The sequence below is a fragment of the Lathamus discolor genome, chromosome 5, assembly GCF_037157495.1.
Source record: "Lathamus discolor isolate bLatDis1 chromosome 5, bLatDis1.hap1, whole genome shotgun sequence".
NCBI classification, from domain to species: Eukaryota; Metazoa; Chordata; class Aves; order Psittaciformes; family Psittacidae; genus Lathamus; species Lathamus discolor.
The window spans coordinates 83,091,891-83,108,495 of record NC_088888.1 but is presented as its reverse complement, the minus strand read 5'-3'; positions in this window follow the sequence as shown (position 1 = coordinate 83,108,495).

Below are 16,605 nucleotides of genomic sequence, written 5' to 3'. Positions count from 1 at the left end.
AGTGTAAGTTCTGTCTCTATTCTGCGATAAAAAGAGTCCTAGCCAGGCTTTGCAAAAGTATTACAAACCTATACAAGAAATTTTAAGTGCACATGGTCTGATTAACAGATTAAACTCCCTGACACAAAATGAGAATAACTATAAAAAGTGATGCAGAAGTTAAAAAATAAGAAACCATAAAAGACAACATATAAAACCTCCCCAAACCCCTGAAGAATATCTTCCTGGTTTTTTTTTTTTTTTTTATCACTTATATTGCAATTAGGGACAAAGTGACTATTGCTTCCTACAGATCACAGGCACGAACTACTGTTCAGTATAGTGCCACATAGTGAGAGAGAAAAATGCTGAGCCCACATGCGCCAACAGCTGATATTTCATTAACTGGATTTCTACAATAATTTTTTCGTTGCTGAGGTGAGTAGCTCGAGAGAGGACGCCTTCAACACCGGAGCGGGGGAGAGATCAGCGTCCAGGAGCCTCAGCTCAGAGCGCCCAGAGCCACTGAGGGAGCCTCAAGTCTCCCACAGGACCTGCCCAGGAGCCGGCAGCTCCGCGGACGCGCAGGGGGCGGAGCCAGGAGCAGCGGCACCAGCCCTGAGTGGGTAAAGACCTGCCCCAGGGAGCGGGAGCGACCAGGACGGGTCGAGGCAGTTTGTGCGGGCAGGCGAGCGGGATGGTGAGCACCCACCAGGGCCCGCTCTGGGAGCTCAGCTCTGGCTGCCCCGGCGGTGCCAGCGTAGGCACCCAGACAGAGCAGGTGACAGGGGAGGCTGCAGTGCAGAGCTCGGGGTGTAGAGGGTGCCTGCACTGGTCTGGTGAGGGAAAGGAGCACGACGGGCAGGGCTGCGATCGGTGCACCCGGGTGGAGGCCCTCCTGCAGCAGGTGGCTGAGCTGAGGAATGCTATTAGCGGGCTTCAAGATGTCAGGGAAGCTGAGAGGAAGCAGGACTCAGATTGTCTTTTCGTCAATGCTCCAGGATACAGGGGAGGACCCTAAAAAACGCTAGGAGGATTGGCCAGGTTAATAAATGGTTAAAAGGGTGGTGTCATAGTCAGGGGTTTGGGTGTCTTGAACATAGGACTGAAGTTAGTAGGCCAGGTCTACTGGGGGCTGTTGGAGCTGGTCTGATGAAGGGGAAGAGCAGTTTTGGCAGGAGGCTTGGCAGACTGGTCAAGGAGGCTTTAAACTACATGTGTTGGGGGAGGGGGGCATCATTCCATCCCAACACACCCAGTCAGTTGCCAGCACCTATAATAAATGCTCGGAACAATGTAGATATATTCCCGCTGAGAAGAGCATGCAGCAAGCTCACTGCCCTGGACTTCAAAAGAGCAGACTTTGGCCTCTTCAGGAACCTGCTTAGTAAGGTTCCATGGGATATAGCCCTGGAGGGCAGGGGAGCCCAAGACTCTTGGTTGATATTCAAGGATCACCTGCTACAAGCTCAGGAGTGTTGCATCCCAACTAGAAGGAAGTGCAGCAGGAGGGCCAGGAGACCTCCGTGGATGGATAAGGAGCTGCTGAGGAAAATTCAAAGGAAAAAAGAGGCTTATAAAAAGTGGAAGAAAGGACAGGCGGCCTGGGTAGAGTACAGGGATGTTGTCCGGGAAGCTAGGGACCAGGTTAGGAAGGCTAAGGCCCAGTTGGAATTAAACTTGACTAGGGATGTTAAGGATAACAGGAAGGGATTCTACAGGTACGTAGCAAACAAAAAACAGACTAGGGACAACATAGGACCCCTGAGGAAGCTCTTGGGAGAACTGGCTACACAGGATTTGGAGAAGGCTGAGGTTCTAAATGACTTCTTTGCCTCGGTCTTCACTGGCAAAGGCTCTGACCACACCACCCAGGTCTTAGAAGGTAGACGCAGGGACTGTGAGAATGAAGACCTTGGGCCCACTGTAGGAGAGGATCTGGTTCGAGACCATCTTCAAAATCTGAACGCGCACAAGTCCATGGGACCTGATGAAATCCATCCACGGGTCCTGAAGGAGCTGGCGAATGAAGTTGCTAAGCCACTGGCCATCATATTTGAAAAATCATGGCAGTCAGGTGAAGTTCCTGACGACTGGAAAAAGGGAAATATAACCCCCATTTTCAAGAAGGGAAAAATGGAAGACCCAGGGAATTACAGACCAGTCGTCTCACCTCTGTGCCTGGCAAAATCTTGGAGCACGTTCTCCTGGAAGGCATGCTAAGACATGTGAAAAACAACAAGGTGCTTGGTGACAGCCAGCATGGCTTCACTGAGGGGAAATCCTGCCTGGCCAATTTGGTGGCTTCCTGTGATGGGGCTACAGAACTGATGAGCAGGGGTAGAGCAGCTGATGTCATCTGTGTGGACTTGTGCAAAGCGTTTGACCCTGTCCCACACAACATCATTGTCTCTAAATTAGAGAGACATCAATTTGATGGATGGACCACGCGGTGGATAAAGAACTGGCTGGATGGCTGCACACAGAGTTGTGATCAATTGCTCAGTGTCCAGCTGGAGACCAGTAACAAGGGGCGTCCCTCAGGGATTGGTGTTGGGACCGGTCTTGTTTAATATCTTCATCGCTGACATGGACAGTGGGATTGAGTGTGCCCTCAGCAAGTTTGCCGATGACACCAAGCTGTGTGGTCTGGTTGATATGCTGGAGGGAAGGGATGCCGTCCAGAGGGACCTCGACACGCTTGTGAGGTGGGCTGATACCAACCTTATGAAGTTTAACCATGACAAGTGCAAGGTCCTACACCTGGGTCGGAGCAATCCCAGGCACAGCTACAGACTGGGCAAAGAAGAGATTCAAAGCAGCCCTGTGGAGAAGGACTTGGGGGTGCTGGTCGATGAGAAAACGAACATGAGCTGCCAGTGTGCGCTCGCAGCCCAGAAAGCTAACTTTATCCTGGGCTGCATCAAAAGGAGCGTGACGAGCAGGTCGAAGGAGGTGATCCTGCCCCTCTACTCTGCTCTTGTGAGACCTCACCTGGAGTATTGTGTGCAGTTCTGGTGTCCTCAACATAGAAAGGACATGGAACTGTTGGAACAAGTCCAGAGGGCCACGAGGATGATCAGGGGACTGAAGCACCTCCTGTATGAAGATAGGCTGGGAAAGTTGGGGCTGTTCAGCCTGGAGAAGAGAAGGCTGTGTGGTGACCTCACAGCAGCCTTCCAGTACCTGAAGGGGGCCTATAGGGATGCTGGAAAGGGACACTTTATCAGGGACTGTAGTGACAGGACAAGGGGTAACAGGTTAAAACTTAAACAGGGGAAGTTTAGATTGGCTATAAGGAGGAAATTCTTTCCTGTTAGGGTGGTGAGGCACCGGAATGGGTTGCCCAGGGAGGTTGTGAGCGCTTCATCCCTGGCGGTGTTCAAGGCCAGGTTGGATGAAACCTTGTGTGGGATGGTTTAGTGTGAGGTGTCCCTGCCCATGGGAGGGGAGTTGGAACTAGATGATCTTGAGGTCCTTTCCAACCCTAGCTATTCTATGATTCTATGATCTTGTCTCCAGCATTCCAAACCCTTTCTTTTCCTTGGACTTTCCTGATTTCCTGTAATCAAACAGGATAATTTATTTTAATTGAAGTGAAGAAGTACTGAGATTTCAAATATTTAGAATCATAGAATGGTTAGGGTTGGAAATGACCTTAAGATCATCTAGTTTCAACTCCCCTGCCATGGGTAGGGACACCTCCCACTATGAGGTCTCCACACAGCCTTATTTTCTCCAGGCTGAACAGCCCCAACTTCCTCAGCCTATCTTCATACGGGAGGTGCTCCAGTCCCCTGATCATCCTCATGGCCCTCCTCTGCACTTGTTCCAACAGTTCCATGTCCTTTTTATGTTGAGGACACCACAACTGCACGCAATATTCCAGGTGAGGTCTCATAAGAGCAGAGTAGAGGGGCAGGATCACCTCCTTCGACCTGTTGGTCACAATCCTTTTGATGCAGCCCAGGATACGGTTGGCTTTCTGGGCTGTGAGCGCACACTGAAGACAGCTCATGTTCGTTTTCTCATCAACCAACACTCCCAAGTCCTTCTCTGCAGGGCTGCTGTGAATCACTTCTCTGCCCAGCCTGTAGCTGTGCCTGGGATTGCCCTGTCCCAGGTGTTGGACCTTGCACTTTGCATTGTTGAACTTTATAAAGTTTTCATTGGCCCTCCAATATACTTTAATATGCTTTCAGCAGATAGCTTTTATATGCTTTTATATGCTTGGTGCTTTCAGCATTAAGCATTTGTTTAATATGCTTTCAACTGTTCAACACAACTTATGCAATATAATCCCAGTAACGATCTGATTTCAAGTAACTTGGGTCATATCACAATAGGCAGCCACATTTGCAAGCTAACAAAAGCAAAATGAGATGAACAAAGTAAACTAAAATTGGTAACAGCATGTTTCTTCCCTGCAGCAACATATATAATAAGTGATGGATGATTACAGATTACTCCTAATTTTTCCCCTTACTTCTACTAATAAAGCAAATAAAAACACGTTATCAGTAACACTGAAACTCTCCTTGCCTGTGTGGGCCAGAAAATTAAGCATCTTAACCCACAGACCTCTTTTTCCCCCTTTTTCTCCAAGGCATAGAGCAAAATGCCAAGAGCGAATGAAATGTACTCTCCCTTGCAGAGCTGCACGGAATGTACAGCAAAGATTGAAGAGTGCAGTTGGGGGCTGGCAAGAGGCAGCTGGCTCAGTGGTGATCAGGAAATACACAATCCTCTCTGGAAAGGCTCTTCCAAAGACGCCAGATACTTCGCTTCCGCAGGAAGAAATCCACCCTGGAACCTTGCTTGTTTCATGACTTTTCACCCCATTCACTAATGAAAACGCTGTTGAGATCATCAGTATGACAAAACCCAAAACACATAATTGAAAGACTTTTTCATACAATTGGGCTGATTAAATAGACAACAATATAGTCTTTATTTCCTCTTATTGGCAGAAATGGAAAGTAAATTGAGAATTGTTCCATACTGATTAATAGAGAAGAAGAGAATCATACTGTGTCTATTCAGTGAAGCTTTGCACTGGGTTCAGCCGTCATTACAAGACTAATCAGTTATACCTCATTTGTGTTTTTATCTCAATAAATGTACACACTCAGAAATTTTCTTCAGTAAATCCATTAAGATTATATTTCAGACCCTGTATGTTTTGCCTAATATCTTGCTTAACATTTACCTGTTTTTTTCATATTTTTATTAAATGATGATGGATGCACTAATGAGAATTATGAAAAAAGAAATATTTTATTTGATTATATATGTCAGTGATACACCTGAAAAAAATGTAGCACATAAACAAGAGCAGATTTCACTGTGATAAACTGGTGAAGTTGGCTGATTCTCACCTAGCGCAAGTGTTACAAAGCAGTATTGCTACTACTGATTACAATGGATACACCTATAGAAGCAAAAACAAAAGGATCAGAACAGAGACATGAACACTAATACAGAATTGTCCGTACAGTTTAATTGTAAAGACAAGCCTTTGGCTCTGGCCCAAATTAGCTGGCACGCTATCAAAAATGCTTAAGTTTTGTCTGCTTAGAATATTACTCATGAAAAACCACTTCTGATGGTCAGTTTGGATGCAGCCACAGAGGTTTTTCTGGATAGTTCAGAAAAAAGAGATGAGCTCTATGAACAAAAGTTGCTGTTATGGTAGGGGTTTAAAAAAGTAGCCTTTGACCTATTTATCAGAAATAGTAGACAATAACACCTTTAGAGAGAATAATAGAAAACTTCCAAAAGAAAGAAATTAGTACCTATAAGGTCAGATTATTCTTATATTTATATACTTTGACTAATATTGTGTCATTGATATGCCTTTCATCTGGTCTTGATAGGGGTAAACTTATTCATGGTCCTTCCTAGAAACTGAAGACATTGAAGTAATATGTATTATTACAATTTTATTTTTCAACATTTTCTATAGCACTCCACTATCATTTTCTTCTACTTTCTGATCCTGTTCTTATACCCTAGAAATTAGCACAGAATACTATTACTCATTTTGGCACTCTAAAGCTCCCCTTCAGGCCACAGAGGGAATTAAATCTAAATCTTTTACTGCCTGGGTGTTTTAGCCACTAATCTGCTTTATTTGAAATAACATGCAATAGAAGCCGCAGCTTTTCTTCTACCTGCCCTGTTTTCTAAAATGAAGTTTCTACTGTAAGAAAATGTATACTATTACTCTCATTAGGCATGCTTTAAGCACACACACAGCAAACAGGGCACTTCAAATCCCTTTGTACTTCAACCCAAATCCCTTTGTACTTCAACCCAAATCCCTTTGTACTTCAACCCAAATCACAAGTTATTGTAAGGTAGGTGCTAGACTGCATGCAATTTGGATGGCTTTAAGCTGTGCAAAAAAAGAGCCCAGAATATGAAAGGCATGAAATAGTAATTCCATAAAGTAGATATTTTTGATCTAACTTCAGTCATCTAAAATTTAGACAAGGAGTCTTGAAAAAAAATCATCTAGACTTCCCTTAGAGTCTTAGATACGTGTCTTAGAAGAAGTTGACTTGGTGACTAGCTGAGAAAAATGTGTAACTGTTTAAAGACTAAAATAAAATTATATCAGTCCCGTTCCTAGAAAAGAAGCTCAGGGGAGTACCTAGTAGCTCCAGATGTAATGGATTATTCTTGGGTTATGGCTTTGTTTTTTTTGCTCAGTCTTTCAGTTCTGTCCAAGGCCTGTTTTGTTTGCTTGGTACCACTTTCAGTAAAAGACAAGGATATAGAAGTGTTTACAGAATTTCATATTTGAGGTTTTCTCACTCCTTTGTACAGAGCTAGTTGTTAGTGTTCTACATCAAGTAGGAAATCCAGGTTTGATCTCACAGGATTCAAAGCTACAGCTTCCATGATGAAAGACTCAAGCTGCTTTGTGTGATCTGTTCGTCTGTACAGAAGGAAATGAGTTTCCAAGAGCAAGATGAAAAACACCCCAGAAATGAATGATGGCAATGGCTAGGTCACACCATCTGTGATTATGGGACTCAGGTCTGCAATTATTTCTAACTTTTCTTTGGTGACTGTTTAATACAAATATGTAAACAATCCAGGCAATAGAAAACAAGACCCTCTTATCTTGGCAAAGAGTCCTATGGATAGGCTTCGCACTCTTTATGATTACTTTCTCTAACCTTTTGGATTCTTGCATCATTTATTTGGCAGTAATTTGACAGGTAAAATAGAAAATTCCTCCAGATATTTCAGCCTGATAATGTATAAATTAGGGCCGAAAATTTCTATTATCTTTATTTTTTTTAACTCATTCTTGCAGCCTGCAGACTAGCAGCTGCCAGACTCTTAACTTAGCTTGAGCCATCCATTGTTTTAGATTAAGGTCATTGTGATAATTATATTAAGCATTGTTTTGTGTGTGTTAGGTATACTGAGAACACAGTAAAAGCACCGAAAGTTAGGAAAAATGTACTGCTGCCTAACTTAAAAAACTTCAAGAGTCTTCTTAGCTATGGAATGAGTTCTGAGCTGCTTAGCTCTACTCAAATGTCAGTGCCTTGGGCATGACCTGTAGCAGAATGTTAGGTATCATAGTGTGGAATAGTTAGAAATTAAGCTTATATTTAAAATGTAGCATTGTTCATACATAAAGAAAAAATGGACTTTCAGGGAAAGATGCAGCTACACTTGGTGTGCCAGGAATGTGCACTCCACAGCTGTTCCTGTGGCAACACTGAAGGAGGATGGAGCAGAGTGGAGATTCTGAGGCCACACTCTGTCCTGACACCAGCAGAGATGAGAACTAGGTGGTACTAGAAACTGATAAACTGTATAATTGCTACCCTGAGCCAACAGTCTGTCATCTTTTGACAAAGTGCTGTCCTTTGTGCAAGTTTTGCTTCATTATAATGCATTTTAATGCATTATAATGCAAAACCACACCTCTGTCTCTAATGCTACACACCTCCAAAGTGAGATCACCCCTCTTTGAGCATGCTCTTTGAATTCTTTGTGGAATATACCTTTAAAGGCAAAGTGAGAGAATTTTAGACCAATAATAATAAAGGTTTGTATGACTAGAGTCACTCAAGGTCTACCTTGAAGGTGAAAAATAGTATAAAATGGCCCAGCAAAGGGGGAATATTGAGGAAGACATCATTCTGGATGAGTCGAGGAAAATAACATCAGCAGATTACCCTTGACTCTTAGGACTGGTTGATGGGCTAATCTTTCCCCTCCATAGGAACGCCTTTGGGTAAGACTTGCACTGTGTTAAGTGCTTCCCTAGGCAAATCAGGAATCTCCATATAGAGTTACTTTTCACTTTTTACTTTTATATTTTAAAGCCAGGCTGTGTTATTTATAACTTTATTGAGAGTTTGTATAACCTATTATTTGCACGGGCTTTTGCAGACAGTGTATTTATCATAAGAAATCAAAAAGAACCTGTATCTGTTGGTTTAATAAACTGCACTGTTTAAGTAGCTAATAGTAATAGTTTTCTTATTTAACACAGCCAAATCCTTCAGTGTGGCCATGTTAGTTCATGAGCATGATTCGACTGAAGGTGCAGTGCGCTATTACTGCATCCAGAAACGTGATTGTTCAACATACTGAACATGACTGGACTGATAGTGGTAAATTGGGCATCACTCAGAATCTAAGCCTAGCCACACCCAGCCCCTCTAATATCTGAGGGCCAGCTGGAACGCCAAGGGGTTTATTTTCTGCCAAATTGTCTTGCCTTTTAATGTGACATATAGGCAAGCTTATAGGTGAAAGTTCTGTTCCAATGGACAATAGAGGAATGGTTAAAAGATAATTTGGGGTTCTGTGGTTGCAACCTTGGCTTTAAGTTTATTAAGTCTGAATAAAATCTAATGCAGGCATTTACATTCTTCATCATAATATGTCACTTGTATCTTCATATTAAGCTGAATGATCTGTCTTTTAAATTTGCAGACAGATCTGATTCTGGACATTACTTTTCCTGTGTTAAGCATCCATATATTTTTCAAAACATTCAACAGTGAAATTAATGATATAATTAAAATTCCTTTAATCGACGCTTTAAAATGTCATTTATGATTATCTTTTGTAATGTTCCAGTAAAGTAAGAATATATTAGGTACTTATAGAGTAATTGGTGAATAAGTTTATATATGGTCCTGCTGAGAAGCTTTATAAGAGAATACTTGACATTTGAAATTATTTGTTCACATCGGAAAATTAAAAGTGGCAAATATCTGTAGGTGTGCCAGGTAGCATAATTCTAGAAATAATTAAAAATATATGTTAATGGAGAATTTGAAAACTGGATGGACAGGAATCTGTGGATGTTGCTTAATGAAGAAACAAAGGCTACAAAAATGGAATATTCTCTGTCATAATGTTTGAAGAATCATTTACTTACATTAGTGTTTTGAAGAACTTATTTTCTTGAATAAATAAATAAATAAATAAATAAAAGTAAATACTCAATTATATTTCCAAAGAAAGGAAAGACTAAGATAACACTTAGCGAAAAATTTGCCTTATCTCCTTTGATATACATACAAAAACCTTATTTCTCATATGTCCTGGGTTCAGCAGTAGCAGTCATTTTTTCCTCCTTCTTAATAGCTGGTGCAGTGCTGTGGTTTTGACTTTCAGCCTGGGAACAGAGCTAACACCAATGTTTTTAGTTGCTGCTAAGTAATATTTAGTCTGACCAAGGACTTTCTGAGTCTCATGCTCTGCCAGGGAGGAGGGGAAATCAGGAGGAAGCAGGGACAGGACACCTGACCCAAACTATCCAAAGGGGTATTCCATACCACAGCACGTCATGGCCCATATATAAACTGAGGGCAGTTACCCGGCAAGGCTAGATCACTGCTCAGTCATGCTGGGTATCGGTCAACAGGTGGTGAGTGTTTGTATTCTCTTCCCTTGTTATTTCCCTTATGATTATAATTATTGGTGGTAGCAGTAGTGGTTTTGTGTCATACTTTAGTTACTGGACTGCTCTTATCTCAACCCGTGGGACTTACATTACTCCGATTCTCTTCCCCATCCCTCCAGGAGCGGTGGGAGGAAGGTGGGGGAGTGAGCGAGAGAGCTGCGTGGCTGACTGGGCTTAAACCATGACACCATAAACCAGCAAGAAATATTTGTACAGCTATTTAATACACAGAATCAACACAACTTGGCAATATGTCCAAAGTATTTTTTGTAAACTTCAGGGCTCCAATGGGATTTTCATCAATGTGTGTTTTTGTCATTGTGAAATGTCCTTATTTTAGACTTTTTCAAATTTAAACAACAGTGAGAAAACAGAAAAAAAGTAAAATACTACAAGTTTTGAAACTATATACATATTTTTAGTGCTTTTATACAGTTACAGAATACAGATTTCTGAGAATTTTTCTACAGTTTTGCAAACATACAGGTTTTAACTTTGTTGGTTTACTACTTTCAATGATAAATTTATTTTTAAGTTACTGTTCATTTCTCAGGTCACGTACATGCACAGTTAATTAACAAAAAGTGCTACAGTAATTCCATCTTGATTTTAGAGAGCAAGTGCTGTCTTGTTAGTGTGAAAGTACTTGCTCTTGTATTTTCCCTGAGATTTTTTTATTATTATTTTATTTCGGGGTATTATAAGTATATTCATTTTAGACAGCAATAGAAACTGTAAATACAACAGTGGTACACCTTCTCAGGCTTTGAAAAGATGTATGTGTTTCTCAAGATAGTTTGCATGGAAAACACCTTTACTGAATTATTTTCAGTACAACTGCTATTTCAGAGTAATGTATTTGTCATCATGCTGGAGAAAGAACTGCTTATTTTGTCCTACTCTTTTTTGGTGGTGGCTTTGTAAACAGAGCTGGAAATCAATCACAACCAAACTTTAATCCAAGTGTTTGATCAATGCCCCATCTACTGTTCTCAGGGGATTTTTTTCTGTTTGCTTTTTGTGTCTGTGGCTGTCTGTGCAGGTGTGTATACCTGTACTATTACCAAACATTAACCTACCAGTTTAGCTCGATAACATTCCAAATATAACCCTCCATTTGAAAAGTAAGGTACAAGTATTAGATTCTTTCTGTAACCAACACATTTTTATCGGTAAACTGGCAAATAACTGTTTAAAATTACTTATATAGTCTCAATACATTTCCAAAACTAGGTAATCTAACTGAATTTTTTGTACTGCAGACTTCATTAATCAGGCTGGATTTTCCATTGAAGCATGTTTTGCAATCAACAAATTTATTTGCTCCATAACTTTTCCAATTTAATGCAGTCTGTGCAATTTCTAAGTATCAAAACAATCCTATCATTATGTTTTCATAGCAGAGAGCTAGCCTTGCTCTTAATATTGTAATTTTTCAGGTTGCATTTGTCATTACAGTCAACAAGAAAGCCCTAAAAAAGTAACCCCATAGCCGATTCTAATTTGCAAAGCTCTTATCTATTTCATCCTGCTTTGAGCTTCAAAATAATGGAAGCCTCTGTCTTTAATGTGTCACCCCAAACATTTATGTGATCATGGTTTGTGGTGTTGCTGTGGATTAGCTAAACGAATCTTAACATCTTCTATCTTCTTCTGATACTCCCAGCATTTAGACAAATCCCTTCATACAAAACTCTCATTAACAGCCTACACATTGTGGGTCTCTGATGCATGTCTGTATACTGATATACTTACTTTGCATATCATTTTCCAGTTGCCTGAGATTGGCACTGGTCTGATCACAGTAGACATCACAGACAAAGTTAAGTGAACAAACCTATTTCATAAAACAATTTATAATATGAAAAAAAAAATAAGTCTTGTGGCATTTCTCTACTTTCCTTCTAAAAGCAAATGGAAAGAGAGAAAAGAAAATGAACAAACCTCCCTAGCAACTATTCTCTGGAGCGGTTTCTTATCCACCTCTATAGATGTTCTGCTTCTTGTTTATCCATTTGTATTTTTCTGTTTACAGCTGTCCTTTAAATCACTTTTGAATCTTTGACAAGGTACAACTTTGAAAAGTATTGTGCTATTTATTTAATGATTTTGGAAGCTCTTCTCAGACTTTTCTGCAACTGTAGCTTCCTCCTGAACTCATAGACTACAACTTAATAGATAAAGGTAGTAGAAGTCTACCTTTTCATTCCTTCTTTCCTTGATAACTACATCTCAGCAACCTTACCTTAGCAATGCCCTGCTCAGAGTGTCAGTGATGGATGACACTATGCAATGTCAAGCTTTTTTATTCATATATTGTAACTAAAACACTCATGTCTAATTGACATTTAAGTAAGGTTTTTAAAATCACACTGGACTCAGATAATCATATAGGCTCCATTTCCTCTTTCTTTCTAAAAACAGGCTATGCAGCATACATCTTTCCTTCATACAATCTTATTTCTTCAGATGTTACGACTATTCTGTTCCAAATAGAGATGTTAGATAAATTATAGTTTGTGTTACACTGAGTTAAGTACAGAACAATTTACAGCAGTAAAATCTATATAATTTAAATTTTCAGGTTAACTGAGATCCCGTATAAGATGATAAACAAAAAGTAAAAAATGTCTGAAGGACCATTAAGTATTTTATTAATATATAAAGTGTATCTGCTTTAAATATCAAATTTATGTAACAACAAATTTATGTAATAAGTAAAAATAAATGCAAGGAGTAAAAATTAACTCCATATATTACATTCAAACTTTTAAACTTCTTTTTTTCCAAGCCCTAATCAAAGTCTTAACTTTTTTTTAAACTTTGGGTATGTGGTCATAACTCATAGGGAACATCCTCTTATCCTCTATTATGCTGTATGAAAGTCTATATAATTGCACTCTAGTATAATGCAATTGTGGTTTATTTGCCAAGTCCAAGAGATCTGCCTCTGAATAATAATGTAGAAAATCAATAGTCTAAAATAATTGCTGCCTTTTGAAAACTATATACGAAAAAACAAGACAGTTCATATGGTGGTTAAAAACCTATCCCATGGAGCGTGAATGACCAGGAGCGTGGCGAGCAGAGCGGGCAAACAGGGCAGGTTGAGGCAGTTTGCGCAGGCAGGCAAGCGCGATGGTGAGTACTAACCGCATGACAGGGCCCTGTCTGGGAGTTCTGCTATGGCTGTGCCAGCAACGGCCAGCGTAGGCACCCAGACAGAGCAGATGACAGGGGGAAGCTGCAGTTCAGAGCTCGGAATGTAGAGAGAGCCTGCACTTGTCTTGTGAGAGAAAGGTGCACAATGGGCAGGGCTGCACTCTGTACTCCCTGGTGGAGGTCCTCCTGCAGCAGGTGGCTGAGCTGCAGTATGCTATTAATAGGCAGCAAGAAGTCAGGGAAGCTAAGAGGAAGGAGGACTGCTTGTTCCAGGCCCAAATTGTGCAGAGGTCTCAAGTGTCCACTGTAGCTCATGGAGGAAAGAAGGAGGCTGTTAACACAGGAAGAAGGGAAATAGTAACAAAAAACAAAAAACAAAAAAACCAAAAACAAACACAAACAAACAAACAAACAAACAAACAAAAAAACAACAAAAAAAGTAGGAAGAGGACAATTAAAACCAAGGGGCTTCCTCCTAAATCTGTTGTCCCCATGCAGAACCGCTTTGCTGTCCTGCAGGGGACTAATAAGGAAACGCACACACACCAGAAACAGAAGGCTGATGCACTGCTGAAGAAAATCCCTACTGGTGCTGTCAGGAAAAAGCAGCAGGTCGTAGTCGTAGGGTTTCTACTTTGAAAGGAACAGAAGCGCTCTTCTGATGGCCTGACCCACTCTCAAGGGAGGTGTGTTGTCTACCAGGGGCATGGATCAGGGATGTTGCAGAGAGGCTGCCTGCTCTAGTAAGTCCCACTGACTATTACCCACTTCTAGTTATCCATGTGGGTGCAAATGACATAGATAGCAGTAGCCCAGAGAACATAAAGAAAGACTATAGAGCCCTGGGAGAGGTTGTTAGGGGCTCTAGAGCTCAGATTGTCTTTTCGTCAATGCTCCAGGATACAGGGGAGGACCCTAAAAAGGCTAGGAGGATTGGCCAAATTAATAAATGGTTAGAAGGGTGGTGCCATATTCAGGGGTTTGGGTGTCTTGAACATGGGACCCAAGTTAGTAGGCTGGGTCTACTGGGGGCTGCTGGAGCTCACCTGACAAAAAAGGGGAAAAGAGGTTTTGAGAGGAGGCTTGTCAGACTGGTCAAGGATGCTTTAAACTAGATGCGTTGGGGGAGGGGAGCATCATTGCATCCCAACATACCTAGTCAGTTGTTAACACCTATAACAAATGCTTGGAGCAACGTAGAGATATTCCAGCCGCTCCAGCCAATGAGCCAACTTCATTTGAAGCTCAGCTCAGATGGCTCTATACAAATGCCCATAGCATGGGGAACAAACAAGAAGAATTAGAGATGTGTGCACGTCTATGGGGATATAATAGGCATCACAGAAACATGGTGGGATGGCTCCTATGACTGGAATGTTGGAATGGAAGGTTACTGGCTCTCTAGAAAAGACAGGCCCAGGAGGTGGGGAGGGGGAGTTGCTCTTTATGTTAGTGATAGGCTGGAGAGTATGGAACGTAGCAAATAAAAAAACAGACTAGGGACAATGTAGGGCCCCTCCGGACGCTATCAGGAGAACTGCCTACACGGGATTTGGAGAAGGCTGAGGTTTTGAATGACTTCTTTGCTTCGGTCTTCACTGGTAAAGGCTCTGACTGCATCACCCAAGTCTTGGAAGGCAGACGCAGGGACTGTGAGAATGAAGACCTTGGGCCCACTGTAGGAGAGGAACTGGTTCGAGACCATCTTCAAAACCTGAACATGTTCATGGGACCTGATGAAATCCATCCACGGGTCCTGAAGGAGCTGACAAATGACGTTGCTAAGCTACTGGCCATCATATTTGAAAAATCCTGGCAGTCAGGTGAAGTTCACGATGACTGGAAAAAAGGAAATATAACCCCCATTTTCAAGAAGGGAAAAATGGAAGACCCAGGGAATTACAGACCAGTCAGTCTCACCTCTGTGCCTGGCAAAATTTTGGAGCACGTTCTCCTGGACGGCATGCTAAGGCACATGAAAAACAACAAGGTGCTTGGTGACAGCCAGCATGGCTTCACTAAGTGGAAATCCTGCCTGACCAATTTGGTGGCCTTCTATGATGGGGTTACGGAACTGACGGACAGGGGTAGAACACGTGATGGAATCTACCTGGACTTGTGCTTAGCGTTCGACACTGTCCCACACAACATCCTTCTCTCTAAATTGGAGAGACATCAATCTGATAGGTGGACCACTTGGTCGATAAAGAGCTGGCTGGATGGCCGTACGCAAAGAATTGTGGTCAATGGCTTAGTGTCCAGCTGGAGACCAGTAACGAGTGGTGTCCCTCAGGGATTGGTGTCGGGACCGGTCATGCTCAACATCTTCATCGCTGACATGGACAGTAGGATTGAGTGCGCCCTCAGCAAGATTGCCGATGACACAAAGCTGTGATCAGGGGACTGGAGCACCTCCCATATGAAGATAGGCTGAGAAAGTTGGGGCTGTTCAGCCTGGAGAAGAGAAGGCTGCGAGGAAACTTCGTAGCAGCCTTCCAGCACCTGAAGGGGTCCTATAGGGATGCTGGTGAGGAACAGTTCGTTAGGGACTGTAGTGACAGGACAAGGGGTAACAGGTTAAAACTTAAACAGGGGAGTTTAGATTGGATATAAGGAAGAAATTCTTTCCTGTGTAGGATGGTGAGGCACTGGAATGCGTTGCCCAGGGAGGTTGTGAATGTTCCATCCCTGGCAGTGTTCAAGGCCAGGTTGGACAAGCCTTGCGTAACATTTAGTGTGAGGTGTCCCCTGCCCATGTCAGGGGGGTTGGGACTAGATGATTTTAAGGTCCTTTCCAACCCTAACTGTTCTATGATCCTATGGTTCTATATAATATTATTAATCATTCTTCAAATCTTGGCATTTTTGGAGGTGGAGGGTCTTGATAAAACATGATTTTATAGGAGTTAACTCTCTAGCACCATTTCAGAAAACAAAGACATGCTTTTAATTTTCAACATGTACCTCTGCTCTTTTAGTGGGACTTAAATATTTGTTGATATACAGTAAGAATCTGCAACTGTTTTCTAACTTTTATTTGGAACATGTCACCATCTAGAATGTCAAGAAAAAAATTAAAAGTAACATTTATAGTTCTGCCTATTGCAGTATATGTTAAATGTAGAATAGATTTTGTTTTTTCATTGAATTCACCATAAATAAAGAAAAAATAGCCATAGCTCTTTTAATCTATTAAGCTAAAAAATGAAAATTGTCACTTGTTAAATGAAACTTGGTAGTCTGGTTAAAACTACTATGCAGTCATGAAAGTTTGCATTTATAATGAATTAAAAAAAATCCAAAATAAACCCCATACAACTATGTCATATTTTTTGAAGACTGATTTTCCACAGGTCTCCCTAGTAATCAGTAAAAGGACTTAAATAAAAAAGATATTGTCCAGATGTGCTTGAAAGTGCATTTGTGTCAGAGATGGAAACAAACTTGAGTGTAAATACCAATAGCTTTTTGAAAACCGTTCTTTCTTTTCCTAAGGGATTGGCAGCTATAGAGCT